The sequence below is a fragment of the Panthera pardus genome, unplaced genomic scaffold, assembly GCF_024362965.1.
Source record: "Panthera pardus isolate Hobbes unplaced genomic scaffold, ASM2436296v1 HiC_scaffold_8, whole genome shotgun sequence".
Taxonomy (NCBI): Eukaryota; Metazoa; Chordata; class Mammalia; order Carnivora; family Felidae; genus Panthera; species Panthera pardus.
This window is the reverse complement of record NW_026527013.1, coordinates 138,500,226-138,520,058: the sequence shown is the minus strand read 5'-3', so window position 1 is coordinate 138,520,058 and position 19,833 is coordinate 138,500,226. Positions and strand designations below refer to the sequence as shown.

The following is a 19,833-nucleotide window of genomic DNA, read 5'->3' as shown; positions in this document are numbered from 1 at the left end:
AAATATGGTTTGAACTAAAGAGAAATGCTCACATCTGCCATCTCTTGGCAATACTGAGCATCAGCTCTGATGAATTCAATTCAGCAACTATACATCCCTGCTTTGCCATGCGGTCCCACGCACTTCACAGGATTAGAAAATGAGTCACATTCTCTAGCTGTAAACAGACCTCTGTGTGATCACAGATATTACATTCTTGCAGCAGCTGGCTTGTTTTATGGCTTGAACTTTTTTCACATCAGAAAGACTACTGCCTGGCCTTTGGCAGATGAACAGCTCTGTATGTGGGGTAAAAATACAAACCTACCAGTTCAGTAGTTACCTAACACTCCTCAGAGAGGAACCAAATGGGCGCTGGTTGGACACAATGGAAAGTCTGGATCTTGGGAGCTGAACCAACCAGGAGCACTGTATTGTGTTCAGAGTACTAAACTTAGGAGAAACCTGACATTGAATATGAGCCAAGTCTACACAGAGGATACCCAAAGTCCAGATTCCTTTAAGTCACTCAATCTTCAAAGCCAAAGGTGAGCCTGAAACCAGAAAAAGCTTTGCTTTTTAACAAAGCAAAAGGGGTCAGCAGAACTCATGCTCAGTGGGGACGGTAGGTGGGAGTTAGGGCATAGGGGGTGGGGGGAGCAGAGAGATGAGGTCCAAGGCATACACTGTAAATAGAATGGCTTTTATTTCCCAGGGGACTTAGGGATACGTGAGTCAGACCAGTTTAAAAGTTCAGGGCAAGGGCAGACAGCAGTATATGAAAACAATTATCATTCATGGATTTATAGTGTACCTGAATTATTAAATTTTCTTGAGGCTAATTCCAGTACTGTTGAAAACACAAAGAGGTGCTTTCTGGTTAGTTTCATCACCTTGAAAAGTACGGAAGCTACAGCACAAAGCGTTTCAAAAAAGTCTTTCTGGCAACATAAATGAAAGCTGTAAAGCAAATACCTTTGCTGAATGGCAAGATGAGAGAGTTATTTCTGAATTGGAACCTAGAAGCTAAAGGGGAACACTTCAAACTTTGAAATGATAAAGCAATTTTCTGATAAAAGTTTTTACAAAGCATTTTCCAGTAAAGTGACCTTCCGTGTCTCTGGTCAAAGCCCAATTACTCATTTTCTTGCTCTTGCTGTGAAATGTTTTGAACTGATGTCAGCTTATGAGCTCCCACTTGGGGCAAAAATTTTCAACTTCTGTTTTTAAAATATGTCTCACATATTTTATCCGACATTTATTCTTCCTCCTGGTGTCCATCATCTAATCTTCTATTAACATTAAAAGTAAAGTTAGTAAGTTAAAAAAAAATCTGCAGTAGCTAAAATTAATACAAATCATGGCTAAAGAAAAAATATCCAATTATGAAAGAAAATAGAACTGCAGCGACACTCATTTGAACAAATTGCTATTTGCAGTTGTATCCAACAAATATGTATTGGCACTCACACTGTGCCAGGCACTGGTCAAAGCCCGGGAGATCAGCAGCAGACAAAATATGGAGACAGACAGAGTAGAAGAGGTAGGAATTAACAATACATATACAATAACAGTAAACAGTACATAATAATATATGTAATCACGTAAAGTATCTGGTATCACATTAGCACATAGTAGTGGTAAATGGAGTGAAAGGAAAAATAAAGAAAGCTAAGGACGATGGCAAGTGATGGAAATGTCATTTTAGGTACAGGTTCTCTGGAAAGCAAACCTAGAACCAGTATCCTATAAATGTTAAGGTCTAGAGATCTAGAGGCAAACAGACTTGGATTTTGAATTGCAACTTGACAGTTCATTAGCATTGTGTTCCCAGGCAGGTGGGTTGTCTTCCTAAATTTCAGTGCCCTAATCTGTGAAATGGGGATAAGGGAACCTTCTTCAAAGAACTGGTCTGAGTGCTTAGCCCAATACTTGGCATGCAGCAGTGCTCCATAAATGTTCATTCTTACTGTCTGACGTGTGTGTGTGTGCGCGTGTGTGTAAAGCATTCATGTTCTATGTATCTGTGCTAATTTAAGGAAGCTTCTTCAGCTATCATGGCACCATGGTTACATCTGTGGCTTTAACAGATTAGAAGCACAGTGCCTGGATCTCTCTTATATCCCTGTGCATTTCTCCAGTTGTCAGTAGACCCACACTGTTTCTGATTAACTTATTTTCCTTGGGGTGCTCCGAAGTCATTTTTACTGTCTGTCTCTACTTTAACAAAAGGAAATGTATAATTGTTGAACTGCCAGAGGGTATAGTTACTGTTGTATTTTCCTATATCATTTCCAAAAGGTGAACATTTCCTACCAGCTTTCGAATCTGTCTTCCAACTGGGTAATGCTATATCCATCTTACGCCCAGTGGAGGTGATTATGATAAGGTATGAAAAGAAACAAACTGGCTTACATATAAAAAGACAGCTCCATACTTCCAGACTGGATTCTTAGCAACATTGCCACAGATAATAGATGTGACCTTTCTAAACTGAGGAAGGTTTTTTCTTTTTTTCTGCTTTCATAGACAAGAACGTCTGATGATGATGGCAGATTATGGCCTGTACTCTGACTGATTTCCCTAGCACCTCAGCACATCACCCAGAAATTTTTTTTATTTTTATTTCCTTATTACTCAGCTTGACTGCATACTCCTCAAATCCCTTCCCACACAACCTGGTTATTCAGGTTACTTGGGGGATCAGCCAGAAAACTACTTTACCAGAGGAGTTTATGAGACAGACAGGTGACTGGGAACAAATTGTAACTGGTGGCAGATCCAGAGCTAAATACCAAGGCCTCTGACTCCTGGACCCCTGTGTCCATTCACTTACCCTCAGCTTCCCTGCCCTGAGTGAATATGCCAAGATTCCCACAAGATTAACAAGCAGGAATATATTAACAGAGAAGGAGTTGATTTTTTGCCCTGAGTATGAATTTTTCTACAAACCAGCCACAAATGCCATCAACACGGGCCATGTATAACCATAATATTATTTAAATTTATTCTACTTTCATAAAAATGTGTAGTAATACAAAACACTAGTCTTAATGTTTTGATCAATTTAACAGATAATGAGATTATGTGTCCTGAATACTAGCACCAAAGACTACAACACATCCTATGAAAACCGGAGCTCTAGCAAAGAAATTGGAATGTGTCACTACATTTTAGGTAGTTGTATCGTTCCAAAATCAGTCATGTACGGGATGAGGTTCATATAGAATCCATCTGGTGCTTGAATTCACAATGGCTTTTTCTTTTATGTTAACTCACATGTGTGCATAAGTTGTTATATATCTGTTTCTATCAAGAGAACCCTTTATGAATTCCTGGTAATCATTTCAAAAGGGTAAACATATACAGGAGGCATCAGTCATCACAAATAAAAGCAAACAAAGAATTTAAACTCCTTGTGCCTCCACACACATACAGTTATTGACAAAATTCTTTAAGTTAAATATTGCTTGAAAACTATAAGTTAAAATGGTCATTTTTCTTTATTTGGAAACAAGGAGTGGCCTTTATGCAACAGCATACTTAACTAAGCATTTCCCTGGACCCTGTACTTCAGGTGACCCCACATCACACAAACACAAACAAACACTAAATGTATTAAAGAGCACCTGGGTGCCACTGTCCCTGGGAACTGTTCAGTGCTGCTACAGCACAACCGGGGGCTCTAAACACCTGTTCTAATGATTGACACCATCCAGGCCTCTGAGACACAATTATCTATGTCTCTTGCCCTGCGTCCTGGCTGCTGTCATGAGGACCGTGCAGGTTTACGGGCTGTGCCACTGCAGATGCTGGCGATGAACGTGACTTCAGAGAGGAGAGTATGAGCAAGGCATGTTTAAGCAGGAGAAGAGACAAATCAGTCTACTACCCAGATTCTTCCTCTCGAACAGCATGAACGCAATAGGGTCTTACATTACGAAGAACAGAGCATCCCCTTCTAGGAATATATCGTAAAGCAAAAATTTAGTCTTATTAAAAAAAAATAGATGCAAGGATGTTTTTTAAATCAGAATATTTATTACAAAAAGATTATTATTTTCTTCAAAAAAAATGTCCCTAAACATTGTAAAGCTCCTAAAGAATTCCTTCAGCTTGATGACAAATGTAATGAATTAGCTGGTCTGAGAACCCTCAGTGGTCACAAAACATAATGCAGTACATTTGCAAAAACTTATTATGACTGCGTTGCCTTTTATGACCTCAAATCAAATTGACCTGCTCGATATGATTTAGGGTATAGCTAGGGGAAATGTTTGTCTTGCTAAGTTTAAGGAACAATAAAAAGGACGGGATAAATCTGAATCCAAGCCTGGTCAGGCAAGACCACTATTTACACAACAGAGGCCCCAGTTCATGTACATTACTTCTCACTCAGATGCTCATTTCCTCTTTCTTTGGGGGCTGATATCTCTGGGTTCCAGATTTCCAAGGCAATGTAGCCAATTTTAAAGTCCAATAAATATTTTAAAATACAGCCTTAAGGAAAAATGGAAAGAGAAAATCCCAGGACAGAATTTCAGGCAGTTTTAAAGCAGGACTCCAACTCTAGTTCCACGATCTTTGCTGCCTTTGGAATAATGGATTTGTCATTACCGAGAGCAAGGGGAAGCTACAAAGGCAATTAAGATCTCATTTTGAAAAGATCCACTTAGGCTTCTCATTACATTGTTAAATAAAATTAGAGATATGATAGTATTCCTATTTTTAAATTTAGATACCACAGCATACAAAATTAGAAGTTAGTATACAGTTTCTGCCAGGGTTAATATTTACTCCTTAAATTCATCTGCCTATTGCTGTGGAATGTGAATTTTAGGTCATAAATGTGGATTGAAAACCAAAGTGAGGTAAAGCAGTTTAGACTTTAGAAGGACACTGTATTACAGTACACTGTTCTTTCAGAAAGACTAAGAAAAAAAAAAGCTTTGTATTAGTCAGTAGTGTTCAGTGTGCTATTTATAAGGGGAAGTCAATTATGTATACATATATAATTAATTAAAAAACATCTGAAGTGGGACGCCTGGCTGGCTCAGTCGGTTGAGTGCCCAACTCTTGATTTTGGCTTAGGTCATGATCTCATCATTCATGGGTTTGAGCACTGCATCCTGCTTGGGATTCTCTCTCTCTCTCTCTCTCTCTCTCTCTCTCAATCTCTCTCTCTCTCTCTCTCCGCCTGCCACTCCCCTCCTGTGTTCTCTCTCTCTCTCCCTTTCTCTCTCTCTCAAAATAAATAAACATTAAAAAATTTTTTAATCTGAAGTAATGCTAAATTGTTTACAGTGGTTATCTCTGGTAAGGGAATGGGGTAAAAAGCAGCTAACTTGAGTTTTTGCAAGAAGTATATGTTCACGTATTAAGTTTGTGACTTGAAAGGGAGAAACACTTTTGTAAGAGAGCGGGTGTTGCATATTGTTTGCTCTCGTTTCCTACACTTACATAGCATGTGTCTCGTGCCTGGCTTTTCAAATTGTGGTGGATAGCAGGGTTCCAGAGAGCTCTCTAAGACACAGAAGAAACATGGTGGATTTTCTCCATGGTCAGTTATTTAAAGCCTTATTTTCTTTTATGTTAAAGCAAAACTTAAAACGTAAAGTAAATAGGATACAAAATTTGCTCAAATTATTCCTGTAAAACACGAAGCCTCAGTCGATGTCGTACTTGCCATGCACCACTCAGGGGCTCCGATTTGTGGGGAAATGAGAGGTGCAAAGTGAAGCTTGGAGAGGTTTAACGACTTGCCCAAGTCATAAGCTACTCATATCCATTTGTTTAAATATACAAATAAACTTTTTTACCAAGGCATGATTGACATATAACATTAGTTTCAGGTGTACAACAGAATGATTCAAAGCTCTTATATATTGCAAAATGATCACCACAATAAGTCTAGTTAACAAAAAAAAGTTTTTTTAAGAGAGGGAGAATGCAAATGGGGAGAGGGGCAGAGGAGGGGCAGAGAGAGAGACAGAGAGAGAGACAGAGAGAGAGAGAGAGACAATCCCTAGCAGGCTCTACACTCAGCACAAAGCTGACACAGGGCTCAATCCCACAACCATGAGATTATGACCTGAGCTGAAATCAAGAGTCAGATGCTCAACTGACTGAGGCACCCAGGTGCCCCAACAAAAGAAACTTTTTAAAGAAAAAATGACTTTATTTGTTCATCCTTACTTAACTGCTTTTTTTCTTTCTTCTTTTCTTTATTGTAATCATGCACACATATTTTTGCATACATGTAACTGAATGTAATTTTTTTGTTATATTTTTAGACAAGAGGTGAAAATGGTTAATTGCAAAAAGTGGTGCGAGAGTTATACCAGCAAGTGTTGTCATACTCGGGATGGCAGTGGAATGTGCAGAAATACGAAGACATCGTAGGTAAGTGATTTTTTTTAAATACTAAATATTAGAAAACATTAATTTTAAGGTTCAAATAACCTTCAAAGGTTGTTTAGGGAATATTTATTTGGATGAGCATTTGTAGTTTTGGGACCTTTAAATTCCTGATGTTTTTTCCAGTCTTAATTCCTACTCATATCCCTTGTTAAAGAAAAATAATTCTGACACTTGTTAAAAATGGCAAGGAAGGCTTTGTGCAAGACTATTACAATAGGGAGAGAAGTCGAGTTGAACTCTGAATATAGCAAAGGCAGACAGCAATAGAAAATTACTCAGAAATCAAGGGTGGGGAATTCTTGTTAAAGCAGGCTTACCAGGATTCCTGCTAAAGGGAGGCCAAATATTTAATGCCAAGGACAAGGGATGAGGAGTTTGATCAAATATCAAGGGGAGGGATTCTCACTAAACTGATTTAGTAGGATGCTTGCTAAAGGCAGGCCAAGGAGGAAGCCTCGTCATGAAGCAGGCTCAGAGGAATCCGACCACAGTTTGGTCAAGGAGGGGTCTTTGTCACTTTGGGTTCTGTTTTCTATTTTGTTTTACTCTGTTCTTCCAACCAATAGCATCTGCCCCCACGAATTTGTTCTGGCTAAATGCCAAAACCAGTCTTCGGTGGCGAGAGTGAAAACGGTAAGATATGACCAATTTTAAAATAGTTTTGTGGATTTTGGAAGCTTTTCGACAGTTAAAACACACAAAAATCGTTCTCTGACTTCTAAAGTATTTGTAGGAAAACAAAAAGCACACTTCTCATCAAGTGGTTAAACAGGCTTTTTTGAAATGATTGTCCTTACACATTTGTCAGGAAATTATACAAGTTTTGGCCTTACCCCAGCCACTTCCTCCCTAAACAGAAGGCATGAAATAAATGATGCTTCTGCTAAAGATGCATCCCTCCTCTCCCAATTTTAAAAACAAATTCCCAGGGGCCAAAGAAAACATTTTATTTTGAAAGTGTACTTCATTTTTCAAAGTTGTTGTTATTTCCTGCATCACACAGTATGAGGTTTCATGTGGTAGCTCATGTAGCCTTTACAGCTAAACATAAGGTCCACGAACAAAACAATCATGGCCCGTAGAAAGCCTGGAGGCTTAACATCATGGCGTATACTGCTTCACTTAGATGGGCTGGTACTGATTTTCTTATATATCAGGGGACGTCTACATAAGAGCCTCCATGATTTAGATATCTTGGGGAGCTGTTCTTCATAGGAACCAAGTGAAAAAGAGTAAATTCGTGTAAAGTTTATCTTTAAAAAGATTTAGTGTTAAAACTCTGATTGCCAATTTGCACCATATTTATGTTTAGTTTTTGAAGGGTTCAGTTCTCTCTTTATGCACCTTGGCTTCTGGCCGTAAGGCGGATACCCATTTTTTTTTCCCCTTGGAAGAGAGGTTGGGATTTGAGGCTGGGCCAAGAAAAGCCAAAGAGGCTAGGAAGCACTTACAGATGGAGATAATTAGCATATTAAAAATAGGCCAGCCAAATTTTGTGTGTGTGTGTGTGTGTGTGTGTGTGTGTGTGTGTGTTTTAATCAGGAAGTGGAGGGGTAAATGCTCTCTCTGGCAAGACTATAGAAGCTGTGTGGACGGAGGAAATGTGATTCACACTCTGGTATGAGAATGGTATTTTACTTGAACCAGGTTTCAAAAGACTGGAGCAGGAGGTCCTTTTACTGGAAACCATGGAGTTGGCGGGCTTTGTAGGGGCCTCCCTTGAAATTCTGCTCCAAGGCCACTGTTTTGAATTTTGTTTGAAAGTCTTAGAATGGGAGACGCTTGGTTTCGGAAGACACAGGACAAACATCATGAGCTCTGTTGCTTTCTAATGTGGTAGCGGAAATGGTATTTCTGATACCACCTCCCATTGAAAGGGGATTAGAGAAGAAGGCAGTAGGTGGGAACCATGGCCCGAGAACAAAACTGTTTGGGCTTCCAGGGGCCGTTTTGCCAATCCTAAAGCAAAGGGCCGAGGCTGATCTGGATTCAGGCTCTATCAATGGGGTATGCTTAATTGCCAGATAATTCACTGTGGTTTCCTGAAGTTCTGATTCACAGAGTCAGCCCTTCAAATCATATGTTCCACCCATTCTCTGAAGTCTACTGTTATTCAAAACAGACTTAAGGGGTGTCTTTCCTGGAACAGGGCTTCTCAGTGGGTGCTGTGGGCACCGAGGACTGAATACAGAACTATCCATTTGCGCCGAGAGACTTGTAACAGTGACACAGAATTAGCAGTCCCTCGATTCTCATGGCCACCTCAAAGTGTAGTTAGCCATCTCCTACCGACTCTACTTACCACGGATTTTACAAACAGGGCATGTTCACAATCACTATTTTCTAAAGCTTCTTTTTTCTTCTTCAGGTAATAGAATACTGCAAAAACATGTAGAACGAGATTATGGAATTTCCGTAAAAAAACTAAAAAAATAGAAGGGAATATTTTCAGTCTGAGTAATTTCATTGATGACCTACTTAGAGGAAAGAGACCAGAGCGGCCTCTTGCCCACTTCAACGCCCCTGGCTCTGTAGTTGCATAAGTAGCTGGTCCTCCCGGTTGTCAAGATTCGGTCTTGGGTTTGCTTCATTGGTGAACAAAAGCAGAATAGGGAAAAGGGCCAGCAAGGCGCTGCTTATTTTTAATATGCCTCATTTGACTTTACAAATGATGTACGTGTTTCTAAATTTTCATAAAATTGAAAACTTTAATTTAAAAATAGGAAATAACAACAAGCCAAAATTGTGGATACATATTGTCCTGCATGAAGAGCTCTGGCCATTTAAGGAAGATACATTCTTTTTTTTTTTTTTTTCTTTAAATTGAGAGAGAAAGAGCAAGTGCATGCAGGGGACGGGCAGAGGAGAGAGGGAAAGAGAATCTTAAGCAGGCTCCACACTCACGGATCCTGATGCAGGGCTTGATCTCACAACTCTGGGATTGTGAACTGAGCTTAAATCAAGAGTCAGATGCTCAACCGACTGAGTCAGCCAGCCGCCTGGGGAATATACATTCTTACTTCATTAGGTGATCCTATGGCAAAAGGATAGAAGCAGTGTCTTCAAATGTAAACTAGTCTGCCTGCTAATTGTCTTATAGTCTCAGGGTTTGGAAGAAGCAATTTACAAAGGAAAGAAAGATTGGCTGGTTCTATAAACTATTGAAAAGGTATGAAATGTGGAACTTGGTTTTGCTTGCATCTGAAGTGCATTTAATTTTTCGTTTTTCATTTGAATATTGACCTGGTATAGTGTGTGTAGAAATACATGTTATACACTTAAAATTACTTCAACTTGACCTTGGTTAAAATTTTTTTAAAAACATAGATCTTAAAATCCCAATGATAGTTAATGAGAAAGCTTGAATGGGAAATGGGAGAATTCCAAGTATCGAGCTGGTCACGACACTGGAGTCAGGATGGAGGAATGGATAATATTTTATTATCAGTTACCATAGTTATAAGCAACATAAAAAGCACTAGTAGGAGGGCCTAAGACCCAGTTTCATTAAAATTTATTTAGCCCATGTATCCTGTCATCCTGCAACAAGTTTCTAACTAGCTTGTTTTACTGAGAAGAATGCAGGGAAAGACTCCATGATGACACCCTGGTGACTTCGGGGTGTCTTTGTAGGGGAAGGCTGAACCTCAGCTTATCGGAGTCTAGATGGAGCACCTTGTGACCCTCCTGTGACAGGAGAGGGTGGGGGTCTGTGGGGAGTTGCTGTGAGGCCACCTCCTGCTCACCCCCTCTTGGCTCCCCTGGGAGACTCTCATGGCATAGGGAAATTTTCTCTAGACTCCCCTCTCTGAGGCCTGAACAAATAAAATAAAATGATTTTGCCACAAATCAGCTTTTGAAAACACCATAGAAATTCTCTTTCTTCCTCATGTCTGCTTGACTAAACAGATTTTGAATTGAATATATTTTGGACAGTGGGAGGAAGCAGTCGAAGGGATAGAAACATTGCATATTGATGAGTTTTCTTGCTGCGAAGTGTGGCAGATGAGAAAGAGTAACAAAAACTGCAAGTCAGTTAACCCAAAACTATTTGAATAAAATATTAAGTATGGGAACTTTTTAAACTTTTATCATCATTAATCTATATTTGTTAAATTTATTATTTTTTTCCCTCCGAAGTAGAACTTAAACCATGGGCTAAGAAACACACAGTGCCCTGGCTTAATGCAGGAAAACATTGTAAAGATTTCTCCAACTGCCTACAATTTCCCTGACAGCTGCTCATCAAAGCGATAAAATCTTTGTATCCATTCATCAAGCAGGCAACTTAACCACCCTGCTTTGAAATATGTATAACTCATTTAAAAAGTAAGGTTATTACTGGGTGGCTCAGTCAGTTAAGCATCGAACTTTGGCTCAAGTCATGATGTCACGGCTCGAGAGTTATTTTTTTTTTTAATGGTTATTTATTTTTGAAGGAGAAAGACAGCAAGCAGAGGAGGGGCAGAGAGAGAGGGAGACAGAGAATCCGAAGCAGGCTCCAGGCTCTGAGCTGTCAGCACAGAGCCTGATGTGGGGCTCAAACCCACAGACTACGAGGTCATGACCTGAGCTGAAGTGGGATGGTTAACTGACTGAGCCACTCGCGCGCCCCACAGCTAGAGAGTTTGAGCCCCTTGTTGGGCTCTGTGCTGCCAGCATGGAGCCTGCGTTGGATTATCTGTCTCCCTCTCTCTCTGCCCCCCCCCCCCACTCATTCTCTCTCTCTCTCTCTCTCTCTCTCTCTCTCTCTCTCTCTCCTCTCTCTCTCTCCTCTCTCTCTCTCTCTCTCTCTCTCTCTCTCTCTCTCTATCAAAAATAAATAAATAATTTAAAAACGTTTTTTAAAAGTAAAATTAATACTATTTCAAAGGGTTTCCAAACCGTAATGATCTTATTTTGCTTTATAAGAAATTCTGCTTTAACCCCGCAAAATAAATCATAACTGACATGATGACAGAACCAGGTAGCATTCAGAAAGGTTGATGAGCTGTGTACTTGCCTTCACCTCTGGGAGGGGCTCTGTTCTTGAATCCTCTTGAGGTACGTGATGTATCTTGTTCTTTCCATCCATCTATCCATCCATCCATCAAGCCCACCATGAAGGTCCTCAGGGATCAAATCTTCTTCCAAATGCTGTTTTTCTTTCTCCACCAGTTACTAGGGAGCAAAAATATCAATAGTATGCAAATTGAGATCCTGATTCTACCTGGAATGAAGAGATGTGTAGTCTTCCCATGAGCCAAAAAAATTCTAGTGCTACATGGCTATGAGAAGGGAATATGCTGAGGATTCCAACGTCAATGGAGACTTAGAAATGACAGTCCAGAGCAGCTGTCATGTCAAGAAGTATTTTTTAAACCTCTCCATGTGCTCAGCAGTGAACCAATAAGAAAGGAAGACAAAATGGGAAACATCAACCAAGAGAAGCAGAAGTTTTAAGAAATCCTATTGAACTAATATTTTATAATTTAACCACACCCTTTCCCATCTTACAGCTTTAGTCTTAAGGTAGGTTGGAAGGGGAAATCAATTCTGTGTGCAACAAGGACACAGTTTTCTGGATTACTATTTGCAAGTCATTTAAACTTCCTGTACATACAGATCATTAAGAAGTCCCTGGCCTTGAAGGAAAAACCTATTTAAATGAAAGTGCCATTGACCAAAAAGGAAAGAAAGAAAGAAAGAAAGAAAGAAAGAAAGAAAGAAAGAAAGAAAGAAAAAGGAAGAAAGGAAAGAAGGAAGGAAGGAGGAAGAAAGGAAGGAAGGAGGGAAGGAGGGAAGGAAGGAAAAAGAAAGAAAGGAAAGAAAGAGAAGAAGAGGAAGAAGTAACTAAGAGCCTGGGAATACAGGAGTTGGATAAATCTGGGATTAATAAAATGAGTCAGGATTATAAATGTAATAGTTAATACCTAACCTGGGGCGCCTGGGTGGCTCAGTCGGTTAAGTGTCTGACTTCAGCTCAGGTCATGATCTCACTGTGTGTGGGTTTGAGCCCTGTGTCGGGCTCTGTGCTGACAGCTCACGGCCTGGAGCCTGCTTCGGATTCTGTTTCTCCCTTTCTCTGCCCTCCCCCACTCATGCTCTCTCTCTCTCTCTCTCTCTCTCTCTCTCTCAAAAATAAATAAATATTTAAAAAACATTTTTAAATACCTAGCAAATGCTTCCTTGTCACTAGCATTTTGGCACTAAACATGCCATGCTTATTATCTCCTTTAATGGACGGTGGTATCACTATCCTCCTTATTCAGAGAAGTAATCATCTCAGGCCTGCACAAATACATATTGCAGTGGATATAGAAGTTGAAGCTCATTTCCCTGCCTCCAGAGCCAGTAGTCTGGTGTTCATACCTCTGCAGGTGTTTATAAGCCAGAGCCTTAAGTCTGCCAAAATGATGGCCTGATTTAAATTGTTGCAAGGATCCACAGTGATTGCTGTTAGACACAGCTAACTACGGGTATTTCGCTTTCAACAAGTAGCCAGATACCTCGAGTGAATTGTGAGGTGTTGACCTGTCTCTGGCAGTCATTGTGCCACTACCCTAGCTCTCGAGTGCTCACAGGCGCTAGAGGGCAATATCCTTGGGATGTTCCCTCTAAAGGGAGAGAATGAAAATGCCAGTGTTGTCACTGTGGGGAGTGAACATATCATCCTGAGAAGAGAGCTAATAGCTCTCAGGGCAGTGCTGGAGACAATGAAAGAAAGCCTGAGAGAATAAAAGGAGGAAAGAAATGATACAAAAGCCATGACAGGAAGTGTTAGTGCCCTCGCAAAAAAGAAATTCATGCAAAGGAAGTAAAACTTGAAGAACCTCCGGAAGATAGGAAGAGAAAATGCAGAAGTCAAGAATGTCTTCTACGTTCTGCCCCACTTCTACAGGTGAGTATTATCAGCCATAAACACACCGCGTGTGGAGTGAGATCGTGCAGCACTGCATCCTTGTATATCTAGTAGAGCAGTTTATCCTCTGCCCTTGAATGAAATGGAAATATGTGGTCACTACAGTTACTGTTAGTTACTAAACAGTCTCACTTCAGTTAACATGTTCCATCATGCGTCATGCGGTAATCAAGATTCAGAACACGATTAAAAGCGGAAGCCTCCCTCCACCCCTGGAGTATGGTCAGTCAGCTTCTCCTCTCATCCAGTTCTATTCTTCCTCCCCACTTGCTTGTCCAAGCATGGAGTGGATGTTGCTGGAGAGCAGGGGAGAGTCAAGGGGAACAAGAGTCCTCTGACCAGGCATGTGGTAGCAGCACCATCTGGACTCGGTTGCTGCTTAAAGCTGATTCTGTTGAGGAACACATTTATGGGTTATTTTGAAAACCCACTCATTTGCTAGGAATCAGCCACCTGAAGTTCTCTGGATCTGGGTCTTTCCGTGCTGACTGGCTTCTTATGCTTTCCTTAGCCCCTAGCAATCCGGCAATACCCACCTCTAATTTCTCTCTGCAGCCCTTCTGGAAAGAACCTAGGATGCCTCCAGGGTCAAACTTTCTCACCAATGGCCCACAGCACACCCACAAGAAGTACACACCTGTTGTTAGCCCCAGTGAACTCCAGGAGGCTGATGGCTCCTACTACACCACTTCTTCCGCTTGTCTGTTGCAGCCAATCTCACCCAGGAGACTTCTCTGGACAGTTATATGCCCACTATGTCTTTCAACCATGGGGAACATCTGTCAGATTCTCCTGCTGGTCTCATTAAAGACGTGGCGTAAGGTGAGGGGCAGGCATCCCTCAGAACCTGCCCTTGTAGAGGACACAGACTCTCAGTAATGCTCTCCTAAGATACCCTCCTAACAAGTTATATGTCAGCGGCCAACAGACACATGAAAAGATGCTCAACATCATTCATCATCAGGGAAAAACAAATCAAAACTACAATGAGATATCGCCTCACACCTGTCAGAATGGCTAAAGTCAAAAACACAAGAAAGAAAAAGTGTTGGCAAGGGTGTGGAGAAAAAGGAATCTTTATGGTCCATGGGTGGGAATGCAAACTGGTATAGCCACTGTCAAAAACTGGCTCAGAAAGTTAAAAATGGAACTACCCTGTGATCTAATAATCATGCAACTGAGTGTCTATCCAAAACATTCAAAAACACTGATTCAAAGGGATAAATGTTTACTTCTATGTTTATAAGAGCATTATTTACAATAGCCAAGATATGGAAGTAGCCCAAGTGTCCATTGATAGAGGAATAGATAAAGAAGATGTGGCACACACACACACAATGGAATATTACTCAGACATAAAAAAAAAAAAGAAATCTGGCTATTTGCAACAACCTGGATGGAGCCAGAGAGTATAATGCTAAGTGAAATAAGTCAGTCAGAGAAAGACAAATACCAAATGATTTCACTCATGTGTGAAATTTAAGAAACAAAACAAATGAGCAAAGGGAATAAAGAGAGAGAGAGAGGCAAACCAAGAAATAGATTCTTACCCATAGAGAACAAACTGATGGTTACCAAAGGGGAGGTGGGTTGGGCGGACAGGTAAAATAGGGGGTGGGGATTAAGGAGTGCACTTGTCATGATGAGCACAGGGTGATGTGTGGAAGTGTCGAATCACTGTATTGTCTACTGGAAACTAATATAACACTGTATGTTAACTCGGCTGGAATTTAAAAAAAACTTAATAAAAAAGAAGTTATATTTCAAACTCTTCTCTACATTTCCACATTCCTGATAAGAGTGAGGAGTATAAAAATTATCTACTAGTTCTCAATCTCTTACTTTTCAATCCTGGCTCAGCACTTCAACTTGGAATAGGTAGCTGTTGTTTTGAAATCAAAATTTCTATCCCACCATTCTGTGACAAGGTATTGCATATGTTGTATATTTAGTATTTTCATGTTTTACATATAATCCAAGCCTCCTGAGCCTCACCAGATTAGGAGTATAAAATAAAGTTGCAGTCTATTTTTATGCGCAAAATATGATGGTAAGAGTTCCAACTGTTTTGATGACTAGTAATTAGCACATCTCCAAGTGTCCCCAAGTTATTTTTGGGAGTTCCCCAAAAGGATGCCACACAAATGCCCACAAACCAGTCTGTAACTGCGTGGTGTCTGCTTTTTCCTTCCCTTCCTACTCTGGCTTATAATTTTCCACATTGTCTGCCTGCAGATTTGAGGAGTGTCAGATTATTGCTGGTTTCCAAGGGGAAGTGGGAGGAATGGCCTCCTCTCCAATTGTGTGTGGCCTTTGGTCTCCAGGACTCGAAATGGCTCTCATTCCCAGAAATTAACTTTTGACCATCTCCTACTTCCCATAAATCCTTTGCTTTTCTGACCTTGGGCATATTACCCAGTCTAAGGTTATAAAATAACTCTCCTCCTTAACTCTGCACCAGCCACAGACACTCCTTGCCCCAAATTCCTTCCTGCTCTTCCCTCGTGCCTCAGTCCAAAACAGAAGCCTCCGTGCATGTTAATGCCTGGAAGGGAAGGGGAGGTGGAGATCTCACTGGTCCTTTATGGGCCAATGCTCTTTGCTGGTGAGGATGTCTGGTAGTATTTTTCTTATACTTTTCTAGTTCAAGGACCATTCAGAAAAAAAAGCTACATAGGTGACAGTGTATATAGCCTGCTACTAATGGAGGGAAACATGTAAATATGTGCAAGTCTAAGGGCAGAGAATATGTCCCGAAGAACCCACAAAAGACCAATAACAGTGGTTACCTCTAGGGCGGAGACCTGGTGAGTGGGAGTCAGAAGACTTACTTTTCACTCTATTTCATTTGGCACTTTGTGAATATTTTACATGTGCATGGTTTCCAAGGGGAAGTGGGGGGAAGTCTCTTTAATGAATATTTTTAATGTTTATTTTATGAGAGAGAGAGAGAGAGAGAGACAAAGGGCGAGTGGGGGAGGAGCAGAGAGGAAGACACAGAATACAAAGCAGGCTCCAGGCTCTGAGCTGTCAGCACAGAGCCCGATGTGGGGCTGGAACCCACGAACCGTGAGATCATGACCCAAGCCGAAGTTGGACGCTTAACCAACTGAGCCACCCAGGCACCCTTCAAAATGAAGTTTTAAAGAGTACTCAGCAAAAATATTTTCTTTCAAGTTCAAGCATTATTTTTTAAATTAAGGCCAGAATATTTCTGATAGCTCCTTTGAAAAAAGATTTGCTGTGAAAATAAAAGATAAAAACCTTTCTCTTTTCTGTGTGTGATATTTTTCAAAGCAAAAACATTTTCTTGAAAACATTGCTCAAAGTTTTCCCTCTTTTCTAGCATTCTAAGAAAATAAAAATTTTTTCAGTAAGTCTCATGTCACAGGAATTTAGACAGCGAAAAATTGCAAACAGTGGCTGACTCATTTACTTGTCCTTGGTACTCTTTGTAATATGAATTCAACATCCCCTGCTGAATCCTGCCAATGTCCTTTTGAATGAACAAATATCAAAAGTTTCAAAACCAGAAGGAGAGGCTTAAACAATATTATCCCCTGCATTTTTAATTCAGAAGTTCTAAATCTATGTATAGCATATCTAGAATATGCTAATACTTCCAACGAATAAATGCATCCCTTGTTAATTTGCTTTCAGGCTCTGTCTATATGATAGCACAAAAAGTGTTTTATAAGTAAAAATGGAGACGATGATTGGTTGTCTTAGGGACACTCAAGTATTTTCACTGACAGGGAAATGTAACCGGGTTTTCCCAGACCCATGTCGACTGGAAAGGGGTGGTGGGAGGGAGAGATAAGGACAGTAATTAGGGAAACAATATACACAATCAAAGTGTGTGGGTTATAGGGGTGCCTGGGTGGCTCAGTCGGTTCAGCATCTGACTTCGGCTCGGGTCGTGATCTCACAGTTCTTGAGTTCGAGCCACATGTCGGGCTCTGTGCTGACAGCTCAGAGCCTGAAGCCTGCTTGAGATTCCGTGTCTCTGTCTCTCTCTGCCCCTCCCCCACTCATACTCTGTCTCTCTGTCTCTCAAAAGTGAATAAACGTTAAAAAAATTTTTTTTAAGTGTGTGGGTTATAATAAAACCAAGTAAAAAGAAATCCTCACAGGCAAAACTCACAGAAACCTCAGCCCTCCGAGCTCCTTCTCTGGTCACATCCTGAGGCTTAACAGGTTTTCTGGTGACTTCTCGCTTCCCACTGACCCTTCCTCGTCAACCGGGGAACACCTTCAAGTCTGTTCCACCTTACACACCCTACCCTGTCACAAACACACATATACACCACACTTCGGGAGAGACACACAGACGTACCTTTACCCACAGCTACATGTAGACACAGCTGGACAGACACAGACACACACGCGTTGTCTGTCTCACATACACACGCAGGCACACCCCCCAGAGTCACGGCCTCATACGCACATACTCTGTCTCCAGGTGCTCGATTCTCCCTGGCTTCCCTTTTGCTTCACAGCCAAGCTTTTTGGAAACCGCTGCTCCAGTTTCTCCTCTCCCTTTCATTGCTCCTCCCTCTGCAGGCTGCTCCCTGCTCCACCACATCGTTCAATTGCTCTCTCTTAGGTCACTACTAATTTCCTAATGGCCCAACTCCACATATACCTTTCAATCCTTTGCTTCCCTGACATGTCTACCAGCATCTGGCACTGTTTAATTATCCCTTGTTGAAACACTTTTGCCCATTGAATTTCATGGAATTACTCTATCCTGGTTTTCTCTTATTTTTTTCAACAAGTTTACTATTGTCATTGTTGTTACTTATTTAACGTAGGTTATATATCAGGAACTACGCAGCTTCTCTCACATTGCCTATTGACAAGTAGGGAGGAAGGACAATGAAATCAGCAATTACTGGAAAGGGTAATAAATACAGTAGTTTCTAACCTTATCCACAGGGGATAACTTCTAAGACCCCCAGAGAGTACCTGAAGCCACAGATAGTGCTGAACCCTATACATACTATGTTTTTTCATCTACATACACAATTATGATGAAGTTTAATTGATAATTAGGTGCAGTAAGAGATTAACAATAAGTAATAATAAAATAGAACAGTTATAGCAATATATTGTAATAAAAGTGTGAAGATGGTCTCTCTTTCTCTTTCAAGATATCTGAATATCTTACTGTACTCTACTCACCCTTCTTGTGATGACGTGAGATGATAAAATGCCTACGTGATGAGACGCAGTGAAGTGAATGATGTAGGCACCGTGATGTAATGTTAGGCAGGCACTGGTCTTCTGACAAGAAGTCCGAAGGAGGATCGTGTACTTCTAGACTGTGTTGATTGTGGGTAACTGAGACTGTGGAAAGCAGAACCACGGACAAGAGAGGCAGGGCACACTACTGTACCGTGAGAAGGTGCTAGAGCAGGACGGGGAGGCCATAGCAAGGACATCTACCCCTTCTGCGCTGTTGACGAAGACAGTTTCCCAGAGAAGCAATGTGTAAGCAAAAACCTCAAGTATGAGTAGGAGTTACCATAGTGGAACAGTCTTCCAGACAGAGGGAACAGAGTATCCAGAGATCTGGAGGTGAGAGAGTGTCACTCATTTGAGAAACTGAAACAATTTCACTACAGGTAGAACACAGATTATTACATAACTATCATCATTGAGGGCTGCTTGGTCCCAGGCCCGAGATTAAGTGCTTTTAGATATAATATCTCATTTGATACTGGTGTGATTCATAGTTATTAATTTTATTTTTACAGAAAATATGAAAAATAATAGCTAATGTATAAGTGCTTACTATCAGTTATTTTTATGAGTGCTTAATAATATCTCAATTCAGCGAATCTTCATAGCAACGTTAAATTGTATGTATTAAATATGACCTTATGTATGTATTATATATAACCTTAAATTATATATATACAAATATAATAGGTACTATTATTATCATCCCCATTGTACCAGATCACACTGCTTTCCGTGGGCAGAACCAAAGGCGAGCCCAGGCAATTTGTACCTTTGCAGGAGTTAGGGGCTCTTATCACAGGCGAGGAGGATGAGACTGAAGGAGGGTGTGTTAGCAATGGAGCTTCGCGGTCAAGAGGCAGGCAACAGTGGGAGCTGAGGGAGGAAGGGGAAGGGCAAAGAAAAATGGGCAGAGAGCACTGGAGAGGATAGATGCACTGAGGGACTGTCATCTTGGGGAATGATCCTCAAGGGACATTGGCTTCACTAAATCCATATTTTCCCCTCTAAAATAAGTTCTCATACTTGTTACTTTATATTTGACTGGAGGCTAAAACCGATGGAAAAAATCTCAACCCCTCAATCCTGTGAACAACTCTGTATGAGGGAAATAATAAATACATGAAAATTCTCACTTCTAAGAAATACTATCCCTTTTGTTGACCTCGACAAGTTGATTCTCAAATTTATTTTCAAAACTGGAAAAGAAAATGTGTAAAAAATTAAAAGGAACATAAAAATTGAAAAGAAATAGAAATAGTATCCTTGACGGACCCATTAACATAATT

General features: G+C 40.6%; 1 long non-coding RNA gene across 1 annotated transcript in view; it reads left to right on the top strand.

Annotated features, from left to right (window-relative positions):
- Positions 1 to 19,833, top strand: part of LOC128775585 (uncharacterized) — a 231,064-nt gene that overhangs the window by 198,945 nt on the left and 12,286 nt on the right. Inside the window, exon 4 of the long non-coding RNA XR_008420403.1 lies at positions 6,273 to 6,381. This is a non-coding gene — a long non-coding RNA (uncharacterized LOC128775585). The remainder of the gene's footprint in view (positions 1 to 6,272; positions 6,382 to 19,833) is intronic.